Here is a 12,978-nt window from a genome sequence, read left to right on the forward strand (position 1 = left end):
ATCAGCTAAAATTTACAAGAAAATTTTCAACCAAGTATCATGAAATTTACAAGAAAAATTTAGAAATATATGAAGATAAATATCATTTGCAGACAGTTGATACATCTGCATATTATGTGTACTATTGTCATTTTAATTTAAATGTTATTTCTATATTTTACAATTTTTCTCTCTCTTTTTTTTCACAGCCTCACCATATTTCTGAGTCTACTTTGTGGGGTCATATAACTGCCTCGTGAATGGAATGTGGGTGGAAGTAACACATGGTTTCTAGCCTGAATCTCAAATTTTCCTTGTGATTCTACATGCTCTCTCTTCTCCTACGTGCTGATCACTACAGAAGAGCCAGGGGAGGATGCTGAGGCCCTGGACCACTCATTTTCAACTAGGGACAATTTTGGTTGTCACAACTGGGTAGTGTGTGATTGGCAATTAATAGGCAGAATACAAGGATACTGCTAAACATCTTACAGTTCAAAAGATAACTTTCCCCTGTTACCACCCCATAGAAAAACTTATCTGGCCTAAGTATCAGTAGTACAGAGACTGAGAAAGCCAAATGTAGACAATGGCTGAACTTCTGGTTGAAAAGAGTTTGGGTCTCTGAATGACTGCGTGGAGAAAGCACTTGCCAACCCACATCTCTGTTCCATTGCCACTACTTTCCTTTATGATACCAAAATCTATAAGACTGAGAAATACACCAGTAACAATGGCTATCACCAATAAACCCACAAGCAAGTGCTGGCAAGGATGTGGAACAAAGGGAACCCTCATGCACTGTTGGTGGGAATGCAGACTGGCACAGCTGCTGTGGAAAACAGCATGGAGTTTCCTCAAAAAAATTAACAATGGATCTGCCTTTAAACTAGTGATCCCACTTCTGGTAATATATCGTAAGAAACCCAAAAGACTAGTTTAAAAGAACATGCCCCTCCTATGTTCATAGCAGTATAGCTTATAAGAGCCAACATTAGGAAACAGCCCAAGTGACCCTTAGTAGATGAGTAGATGAAAAACTGTGATACATTCACACAATGGAATACTACTTGGTCACAAGAAGGAAATCTTACCTTTTGCAATGGCATGGAAGGACTTGAAGATTATTATACTAAGTGAACTAAGCCAGTCAGAGAAAGACAAATACCATATGATCTCTCTTATATGTGGAATCTAATGAACAAAATAAACTGATAAACAAAATAGAAATAGAGGCATGGATACATGAAACAGGCTGACTGCTGGCAAGGGAATGAAGAAGGGTGGGGGTGGGGGCTAGATGAAAGATGAAGATATTAGCCAAGAAAGATATATGTATAACCCATAGACACAGACAAGAATGTGGTGACTGCCAGAGAGAATAAGGGTGGCGGCTGGGTAGAGTCAGGCAAAGGAAGGGAAAATGGGAATGGAAGAAGATTTTGCTTGAGGCAATGGACTCATGATGCAGTGTGCAAATGCTGTTTTATTGAGTGGTACACTTGGAACCAATAGGGTTTTGTGAACCAAGATCACCTCGATAAATTCAATATAAATAAATAAATAAATAAATAAACTGTGAGAAATAAACCATTGTGGTAACTTTGAGATATTAAAATTGTTAAGACAATTTACCTATCCTCACCAATATTCTAGAAGAGGCAAATAGCATTAAAGGAAAATGTAAAGTTATTTCCGGAAAATTGACTACAGGAAAATGTTGTGTTTTATTTTTTATTTTATTTTTACTTTTTGAGGCTGTGTCATCATAGTAGTTGCAGTTCTGATGCTGTCCTCAGGGTAGATGTTCTCAAGGCATGCTCACTGGGCAACTGTCATGCAGTAAGATCACACAGGCCCATCAGGTATTTGGAGCAAAGCAGTAAGGAAGACGTAGCTATTCCCACACATCAGAAGTCATTATGCCATCTTTCCTCACCATTTCACTAATGGTTAGTGTATGGTCCAATGATGTGACTTCATGGGAAGCTTACAAGGAACAACAAACACAAGAGCAGGAAGAGGACATGCCTTCAGGAGGAGTTTTGAGACTGGGCTGTAGCTCCCACTGACTTATCTTGAAACCTACTTATGGATTCACTTTCCTAATCACTAAGCTTCTCTGGTGATTGTCTGCCTTGGCTTGAGAACTAAATTCTCACAGATTGGTCACACACCCAGAATGTATTGTGATAAATCAGGATTTAGATTAAAAAAACAAAACCACAACAAAGAGGAGAGGAACTAGTACTAGGTAGATAGTTAACCAGAAATTAATTCAGAATACCAAGATCCTAGAGTTAAACATGACAATTAGATAAAGTAACTGAAATCATAAATCATATGCATGAACTCTTCAGTGGACTACTGAGTCAAAAGAGATAAATTAGTTTTCAGTCTGAGGTCTTGAATGACTAAACCTCTTTTGGTACTTAAAAGGCAAGAGAGATAAGCACTATTTTATCTAAAAGTTGTCTTAATAATATTATTTCTGTATACTATGAGCTTAAAAAATGATACAAACATGAATATACCCACTTCAATGTCCTCCAGTGAGTTGGCACTGCTCTTGTTAGTTTTCAACATCTTTAGCAGTTTCCTAAGATGATCTACAGTTCACTACTTGCCTACATGCTGTTTATGTATGACTGGGCCCTTTATGGGGTGTGGTGCCTCGCTCCTTTCTGCCATCATCCCTGCACTGACAATGCCCTGCACAAGCCCTCCAGCTGCCTCCCCCTGTCTTCCCTGAGGATTTCTCCAGCTAAAGGGAACTAGAATCTGCAGGCCCTAAATGGAAATTGAGGAGCAGAGACTATCATAGAATGGGAGACATGCAAGTAAACAGAGGGTCACGATAAATCACAGTCAATGTCATACAGAGGCACAGTAATCACTGTGAAGAGTCACGAAACATCAGGCCCAGAAGTTATCACTACACACTGTGAAAGCTGCCCACCATGCTCTCATTCGAGGAAACTGAGAAGCACCTGCCCATGCTGCCCACATGGACTAGGGAAAGCTCCCTGGAGGAGAGGACAGCTCAGCAAAGCAAGGAAGAATAGACACCTGTGAAGTTGGAAAAGGATGGTCCAAACAAGGGGGCATCATGAGCTAGGACACGGAAGCAGGGGTGAGAGCTGCATTTGCAACACACAGTTCAAGACTTCTTACTTAGTAAAAGCTGTTTTTACTTTAAGGTAAATGATCCCAAGCCTTTGACTGAATTTCTAATTCATTGACCATCTTTCACACCAAAGTTGTCTAAATCTGTATCTAATCTATATCTTAATTATTTTTCAGTAAAAAATTAATTTAATTGATCTATCCAATATATATGTATTATTATTCATTTTAAAGTATATACATGTACTATTGTATTGTTATATCATGTACATATACAATATACACACCCTATAAAGGATAAAATAGAAAATGAACATTAACAGAATATCTACCATTTTCTTCCCACATCTCAGTTTATCCTCTTTCTCACCAGAGTAAGGAAAAGAGCAAGTCTGATCATCACTGTGCACCATTGCCTGATATCTAGCATGTCTTCAACAAACATTGAATGAATGACTATAAACCCAACTTATCACGAGATGTTACAACAGCAATGACAACAAAAGGCCCTTGGCAGAGAATGTCTGACTTCTCCTGAAACAAACACCAACAGTAGTGAAATCTTAGAGACATTTTTATATGTTACAATTTGTCTTATTCAGAAAACTGAATAGCCATAAGGGCATCAATAAAATCAGTGGGAAGCCATAGAACAGCATGAGAAAACAGAGCATCTGACTCAATTTTCCTGTTTCCAGTACAAAGAAAACATCAAATTTATTTCCATGAGTTTTATTGGTTGTTCTTTACCAAAACAATAATATATGTATTGCAACAGAATAATCAGTAAAGAGCTAAAAGAGTGTTTTACCTCCCATATCTTGAGTTGAGCTGGAATCTGTGCACACAGCTCTCGCAGAGCCAAACCTTGACTTTCTAAAGTTTTCTGGGTAAACTCCCTTTATTCCCAAGAGTGTCCCACAACCTAGAGGAAATTAGGGGCCCACTGAGTTGGTGTGTGTCTGAGAGAGGAGTCAAATTACAGAAAGTGCATTCTAGCTGAAGTTTTGTTTCACCTTTGTGACTGTAGTAACATCTGTTTTTTGGCTAGAAACATGAATTTCTTGAAAGTAGGGCAAAGGTATATCGAGATAAAGAGGACAAAGAATACCTCTCAAGCACTGGAAAGTTCAGGGAAGTCTGCTCTTTCTAGATTATGTTAGTCCCCATACTCATATAACCTGGTTCTTATTGATCACCTCCACATCATGTGAGTTCTGACAAAGAAATAAAGGTTCCCCAAACGCGGCTTTTCCCACAAATTCTTATGCATTTGACATGCCAAAGAATTCTACTCATGAGCCACAATTAAATCAGATAAACAAGGATGGCCCCGCAGAGCACACAGCTGTGAATCTGTAGGAGCAAGAGTTCCCTCTTCTCTGAGTGGTATAGAAAAGTCTGGAAGACAGACAAGGAGAGGAACAGTCCTCTGGTGAGAGTAAATGGCAATTGTTTTATTCTTATTTTAGATCTTAAACACATTGATTCTGTAAAGTATGAAGCACACTTGTTTTGATACATGAATTTGTTGAATAAAGTCATACCAAAGGAGTGCCACCAAACTGCATTTGATTCCCAAGAGGAAAAAAGGCTTCAGTTGCTGTATTAGAATCCTTAGGGTGACTAGCATCAGCCCTTAAAAAGTAAGAGCATTCAAAGCTTTGGCAGGTCAGGTCACACAGCAAAATTAAACCCTGTGAACTAATTATCCACTCTCACAGAAAGGGGCAGGGCTTGGTGAGAAATGCACAATCCACAGTTCGCTGTGAAACACATTCAATAAACAGGTTTCACAAGCTCCAGGAAGCCAAGTGTCAGGAGCCACGTGTGGGAAAGTTGCCTTGTGGGCCAGGGCTCAGCAAGGTAAGCTATAAGAGGTGCTGGGCTGCAAGGGATGGGCCCCGCTAATGGCCAGGTGACAAAGCCGTACAAGTTTAAACTCCCAACAGGTTCCCAGCCCGTGGAACACCTGGGAAATTTTCTCATGCTTTTGATAGGATGGGAAACTGGCACAGCCCTCATAGCCTAAACCCATTCTGGGAAATGACATTTATTGGAGTTCGTGCCTGATTAATTGTAATGCATAGAAGTAGTATATATTTATTAATACTGTATTTATAAAAACATAGAAGCATAACAAAAACATGAAGGTTAGACCATTCTGTTTTCTTTAGAACATTTTAATATTTATTGAAAAATAGTAGCATAGGATACGGGAACCTAAGCATTCTTAATAGTCATTAAAGTAACCAAATTCTTTAGGTAGGCCTGGTTAGTTAGTTAGTTAGTTATTCAAGTAAAGTAAGTTCCAGCCAAAAAATATGGGGGGATGAAATAAAGCAGGTAGCAGGACTACTTGGATACTGATGCCACTGTGAATTTTCTTTCTATTCCTGTATAATTTGCTATTTTAGGGGAAAATATAAATATTATGTATTATTATATTATATATTTATATGTATACAAGTATATGTGTATGTTATTCAAAGAGAAAGAAATTTAGGTTGGTTTCAAGGATACATCTAAATATGTTTGCTAAAGTTGAAGGGATGAAGAAGTACAAACTGGTTTCAAGCAATCATGGGAATGTAAAGTATAACATTGGGAATATAGTCAATATTTCAATAGTATGTATAGTGCCAGGTGGATACTGGGAACACTTTGTAAAGTACATGATTTTCTAACCACTATGCTGTACACCTGAAAGTAATACAGAATGATATTGAATGTAAACTGTAATTGAAAAATAAAATTAAAAATTAAATAAATCTATTTTTTAGTGACAGCTCTGGGAGCAGGGGGAGTGGGAGAGTGGGGTGGAACAGTGACACAGCAAGTCATTTGGCATCTCATTATTGAGCACCTTGCCCAAAGTTCTTCAGTTTTCTTTACCAACTGACTGGTTAAAAATGAAATCCTCAAGCATCTCATTTAACCATTCTGTAATTATTGAGTTCCCACTATATGGCAAGAGCTGTGTCAGGCTCTAGGATCAATGGTGGGAGGGAAATGGCCCACCTTATGTGGGAACCAAGAATGCATTAGTAGATGCCAGGTAGGGAAAAAATTAAATACATTCAAGTCCACACGCAATACCACTGATTTCATCCACATTCCTCATGATAGTTGCATAATAAATATCTCTGTGCTTTACAAATATATATGAAGAGTCATTACAAAAACAATGAGTGGATTTGGATTTGAATCCAAAATATTCATCCTTGGATCTAGGCTAAGAAGAGATTTGAGATGCATTGGGATTAGCCAACCAGTCAGTTTTATTTATGGAGTCTCAGTAAAATGAATTCAGAACAGTAGATACAAAAAAAATAGTTTCTCTTTACCACTTAGCTCATAACAAAAATCAATTTAAAACAAAATGCCAGTAGCATATTAAAGATCAAAGACATGATGTCCACTAATAAACAATGGAAACAGAGTTCTGTCAAGAAGACAAGGCGGGTAAATGCTGTGCTCACCACGTCCCATGACCACCTCAAAACTATGACTATTATACAAAAAATCAACCTGGACAACCTTCTGAAAACTAGTTGTATGTAAGTCCTATAACTAAGGATATAAAGAAGAAGCCACATCGAGACTGGTAGGGGGGAGAAGACCTGAAATGGGCTGCTCTCACATCCATATACAATGGTTGAGAATTGGGAGGGATATGGGGGCTATCATATCCCCAAGTGAGAAGCGAGTGGTGCCACCCCCACACTAGGCTTTCTGGCCCAGAACACTAGTGCTGGGAAGAAGCCCCTTCCACCTGGCTGTGAAAATTAGCGGGTATTCTATCCGTCCAGGTGAGACAGCATCCTAAAGAGCCCAGGCACAGACTTACTTATTCATGGTGGAGGGACAAAGGTTGGGGAGGTGCCAGAGATACCAGGAAGAAAATGAGTTGTGTAGCTTCAGGGTGGGGGCTGTAGAAACAGTTATCACTGTACTGAGGCCAAATCTAAATCTGCATTATCCTGGTAAACTCCATCAGCTCTCTGAGGTATTGACCCACCCAACTCACCCACCAAGGCTCTTTCTGTGGTAGGCTACCAGCCTTGGCCTGGGTTGTAGTCTTTCTTTAAAAACTCTCAAAGGTCTATAGGCCCCAGATGGGTGGCAGCTGGCCTTGGTGTACCCTGTGACTTTTGCTTAGTGACCCTAGGCTCACCACCGAGGAAAAACCTATCTGTATTAACCTAGTGAACATCATTCACTCCACCTTGGTGACCCTCAGAAACCATGTTTCACCCAAGTTGCAGACTGCACAAGACTTTCAACAGCTGAGCCCTACAGAAAGCTGACATAGGGTGGCAGGTCTTAGTGTGCATTTTGCTGACCTGCCCCAGACGGGTATAGGTGGAGCTCCTAGAAAATGCAAGATGTATGTTTGGAATGGATTTTAAAGAAATCTATTTAAGAACAAGAGTTGAAAATGTCCTCATATTCCATATGTCTCTAATAGATAGGAAGTAAAAATACAGATTAGTGAGATAAAAATAACTTCCACTGCAAATATTTAAACATTGATCTATTAACTCCTATGTAAGATGCACTGATCTAAATTAGATCATATGCATGATTTACTTTAACTTCTAGTAACCTGGAGAACTAGGTATTGTTGTTAAAGATGAGAAAACTGAGGCTGGTGTAGTTAAGTAACCATGTCACCATGCTTGTTTATCTTGTAGCAAATTGAGAATTATATATTTAGAACCTATTGCCTGTTCACATAGCACTTATATAAAAATCCAATAATGTGTAAAGGTAAAGACAATTGTTTTGAAGATTCCTATGCTCCCTACCAGCTCTCTGTAAACTAGGACACTAGTGGTCATAGAAAGCCATGAAGGATTCCTATTTCCTAGCATTTTAACAGGTAAAGGGAACACAAGGGAAGGGACTAATATTACATTTGCCTTTGGAGGTATGGGAAATTATTTGAAACAAACCTCATCTTAAGTATGGGTTTTAGTCTCATCTCCTTACCAAACCACCAGGCAATGACACTAATAGCCAATTTGCCAAATTAGACCTTACTTCTGTCCCTAAGTAAGGGCTCTGTCGGGCTTCCAACAAATTCATCCAAATAAAGTCTGTAGGAAGAAAAGGAGTTTTCTATTAACCTATACAAAGTACAGTGATGTACCTGTTTCTTTCAATACAAGTACTCTTAATATCTAAGCAGTGTTTGTGTCAGATGACTCATAGATACTGACAATCATGCATGAAGCTGCATTACTGAAGTCTTATCCAAGTGGCCCAGAGCTTCTCCAAAGCCTGCTCATATCCTTCACATGAGGGCGACTCCCCAAAATGGAATTATCTTCTGGAGGGTGGGCTCCTTGTAGTATAGGCTTCCCCCAGAAAGTGAATGTCTAGGAACCCATCTGCATCAGGGTACCAACTGGCATTATTGTATTGAGGCTGCATTCAGCTTCAGTGAAATTCTTTTGAAGACTCTTTCAACACATTTGCATATTTCATGATGGATGATTTATGAGCACACCTGCCCATACCATGCTCAGTGTTCAGCAATTTTTGACCAAAAATGGCATGACCCCCATGCCCCACTCTGCCTATTCACCTAATCATTCCCAGAGGGTTTTGTTTGTTTGTTTGTTTCCTTAGATTAAAAAAGGCCTCAAAGGGAAACATTTTGCTGATGTGGAAGAGGAGAAACAAAAAATGGTAGAAGCACTAAAAGGCAATCAAAATCAAAGATTTCAGTAATGCAGCTTCATGCATGATTGTCAGTACCCATGAATCATATGACCCAAGGCTCAAAAACTGTTTTGAGCAATGAGAAAAAAATTTCTCAATAGGTGTATTGCATCAAATGGAGAGTACTTTGAAGGTGACTAAAGTTTAAACATGTAAGAATAAATACACATTTTTTATAAATAAATTCTGTTTGGGGTTTTTTCTCCTGATTATGACTGAAATTAAGAATACACTAGAAGAAATCCATATCAGATGAGATGAAGCAGAGCATAGAATCAGCAATTTGGAAGACAAGGTAGCAGAAAACACCCAGCAGAACAACAATAAGAAAAAAAATTAAAATATGAGGATAGTTTAAGGAATCTCTGAGATGACATTAGCAATAACAACATTTACATCAGAGGGGTACTAGAAGAAGAGAGACAGTAAGGGATTAAGAACCTACTTGAAGAAATAATGACCAATAACTCACTAACCTGGTGAAGGGAATAGACATGCAACTCCAAGAAGTACAGGGTATTCCAAACAATATGAGCACAAAAAGGTTAATGCCAAGACACATCATAATTAAAATGGCAAAGGTTAAAGGCAAAGAATCTTAAAAGCAGCAGGAAAAAAGCAGTTAGTTACCTACAAAGGAGATACCATAAGACTATCAGCTGATTTCTCAACAGAAATTTTTTAGGTAATAAAGGAGTGGCAAGAACTATTCAAAGTGATAAAAAGCAAGGACCTACAACCAAGATTACTCTACCCAACAAAGCTATCATTTAAAACTTAAGGAGGGATAAAGAGCTTTTCTGACAAGAAAAACTTGATGGCATTCATCACCACAGAACCAGTACTACAGGAAATGTTAAAGGGACCTCTTTAATAAAAAGAATGAGAAGAAAAGAAAAGAAAAGAAAAGAAAAGAAAAGAAAAGAAAAGAAAAGAAAAGAAAAGGAAAAAAATAAAAAGAAAATAAATATGAATAATAAAATAGCAATAACTGTGCACCTATAATCACTTTAAATGTAAATAGATTAAATGATTTGATCAAAAGACATAGGGTAGCTAAATGAATAAGAAAACAAAATCCATACATGTACTGGCTATAAGAGGCCCACATCAGATTGAAAGACACACATAGACTGAAAGTGAAAGTATGGAGAAAGATATTTATGTAATTTTATTAATATGATTAAGACTATGAAAACAATAAAACCTCTGTAATCCAACATGCTTGGGGAATAGGGTATTCTTCAATTTTATGTGGTAACAATGCCAAATTTGAGCAGAATCTTCTCCTCACACATTGTGAGGGAGCCACTTCAGGAACTCTTATCAGGACTGCCTCTCTGTGCTGATCATTCAGTTAAACATTATTTTTTTCCAAGGATAATAAAAGTTTGCTTTATTTCTAAATAGTAACTTTCTCATATTAGAGTACTGTTCAAAATTCAATACAAATACAAATATAAATTTCTTAGGCAGTCAAAATATGTCTGGTAACTTTCTGAGTTTCTTTTAAAGGCAGAATTTTTAAAACATGTAAAACAATTAGAAACAATGTACATCAACAGCATGTGTAAAATAAGCCACAGTTCAAATTTAAGCTGAACAACCAAACCATGTAAAGTACCTCAACTAATATTTGCTAACATCTAGAACATTGCACATATTTTCAATAACTTAAAAGGTTATTCTCCCTATTATTCTCCCACTCACTAGAGGAAATAACTTTTAAAAATTTAAATAATAAATCCTACCATTTACTCATGGAAGGAGATTCTGGCATTAACTAGAGTTGAGGTTAACAGAAATAAAGATCATGAAGGTTTATCAAATATTTATCACTTACAGCAATTCATTAGAAGCCCTAGCTAGAAAAGAAAGGCAGTTTTCTACTTTCTAGTAACAGCTAAGGTCTATGTTGCATAACGTGATTTCACAAAACAGCATTCTGGCCAATGATCAACACCTGATAGGAAATTTTTCACCTATTTAGTGTTCCATTTTTAAAGCTACTATTTTGACCAATATTAAAAAAAAAAAACTCCATTATGCCTACAATTTCCATAAGTATTAACTTAGCAAACAAGTCATTTTTATGATGCCATTTTTTAAACTGAAAGAAAAATATGTTACCTTCTGATTTTTACTTAAAAAGAGATTTAATTCAATTCTTTGATTCCTCCCTGTTTGAAAACTACATTTTCTTCCTCAGACTGGATGGCACTGAGGTGACCTCCCTTTTTAAAGGAAAGCCTCATGGAATTTTAGTAAACCCCATCTCTGAGAAAATGTGAGAGAAAAATCTAAGATAAAAGTTCTGTTCAAGGCAAGAAGATTCCAGTTTCAAATATTTCATTCCAACAACTGTTAGGCCAACTCTTCCATCATTGACTAGTAAACTAATTGCTGAAAGCAAATAACAGTGCCCTTATTATACACTTTTACCCAGACTGCTTTATGTCCAAATATATGCATATAGAACACTTGTACAAATTAGTGTTAAGAGTTAAAAACGCCCATCTACAAATGTCCTTTCTTCATTTTGAGATCGATAGAATTGTTTTCAAAACTGGAAATCTAAACATCCTGACTACACATTAAAAATGTGTTATGTCAGAATAAAAGTATGTTCTGGAAAACTTCAGAACTGACCTTCTTATAAAAAGCAAACATAAATTTAGAGTGCTTTTGCTATTGCTCAACCCAGTAGGTAGATTTAAAAGGAAACTACTGAATATCAAATTCAGGTATTTACTAGATAGTGTTGATTTCCACTAGCCAAATAGCTGTAACAAACCAACAGGTGAATCAGGTTTCTCAGGTCCTTGTCTATTAGGAATCTGAAACATTTTCAATTAAAGCCTTCATTTTTCCTGTAGACTTCAACATGTGTGGCCCAAACAACACTGTTTCTGAAGTAGCCTCGGGTGCAGACTTTGAAATTCCTTTTTCAGCCTCATCTTGGCTATCACTTCGATACTGGTAAGCAAATTCCTTTTTCAGAGTCTCTGCTATGAGGGCAGCAGGGTCAGTAGCATCCACGGGTTTGGGCTTTATATCTTGTTCTGACATTTTTACTGACCAAAGTTTTAAACTGTTCATGTCTTTAAGGATCTCTAGCATATTTGGCATATCAGGTTTCTTGGGGCTGTGCTTATCCAGCGTCTTTCCAGCACAGGCTTTTTTCTCTCTGCGCTCTCTGATCAGGTCAATAGCAGATGTACTTTGGTGGAGCATTGAGGGATGGAGGGCCAGTGGAGTGAGCGGTGGTGGCGCAACGGCAGTGGGACAGAGGGCAGTACTGCAGTAAGATTTTGCTGTTCTTGCAGGGTCACAGTTTTGGCAATCTGAGCTCTGAGAGCAGCAAGTTCATTTTCAAGAGCACAGATCTGCAGTGCTTCCTCATTCGCCAGTGGTGTCATCAGTTGAGGCTCTTCTGGAGACAGGTTTGGCAAGGGAAACTCCCTGCTTGGGGGCTTCTCAAAGAAGGGAAGGTCATCCTGAAAGGGCTACCTTGACCTGACCTCTGTCCTTCATCTTGTAGAGCAGTCTCCTTCTTCTTTGACTATCCACTCAACATCAGCAAAAGATGCCACTGAATCCTCTCTTGGGTAACTGGGGCCCCAGTCTGTTGTCGGGCTGATAAACTGAAACTGAACTCTTGGACACCAGATCAGAGATAAATTAGTACCAATTTTCCTTACGATACTTCGAGATGAATCATATGGCTTCCTAGACCAAGGTACCCATTCCATTTTTACTCCAACCTGTTGAATAACCATCCTAATTAGGTGCTTAATCCAGCAAAGCATTTAGATGGCAGTTTCTCCAAACTCGCATTTCAAGTACTTCAGGCATACACAGCAGCACATGGTCCATAAAATATACTCGGCCGCGAGGCCGCGAGGCATCTTCCTCAGCTACCCAGGCTTCCATCTTGGCCTAAACATTATTTTTTAAAATACAGCACTTTATTAGCCACATGAATATGCCTGGTATCTTCTATATGTAGAAAGACCTGGAGACCAATCAGAGTCCTTCACTTATCAATGTTGACTTTGAGCACACTACAACTTCTCTAGCCCTTGGCATCTCCATATCTCAAAAGAATAATAATTCTTTTCTCTAATTAATTGTTACGAATAA

At 38.0% G+C, this 12,978-nt stretch overlaps 1 pseudogene; it reads right to left on the bottom strand.

Moving 5' to 3' along the window:
- Positions 1-10,202: 10,202 nt before the first annotated feature.
- Positions 10,203-12,768, bottom strand: LOC114514730 (annotated as a pseudogene).
- Between the last annotated feature and the right edge of the window lie 210 nt (positions 12,769-12,978).

This window comes from Phyllostomus discolor, chromosome 7, assembly GCF_004126475.2.
Source record: "Phyllostomus discolor isolate MPI-MPIP mPhyDis1 chromosome 7, mPhyDis1.pri.v3, whole genome shotgun sequence".
Classification (NCBI taxonomy): Eukaryota; Metazoa; Chordata; class Mammalia; order Chiroptera; family Phyllostomidae; genus Phyllostomus; species Phyllostomus discolor.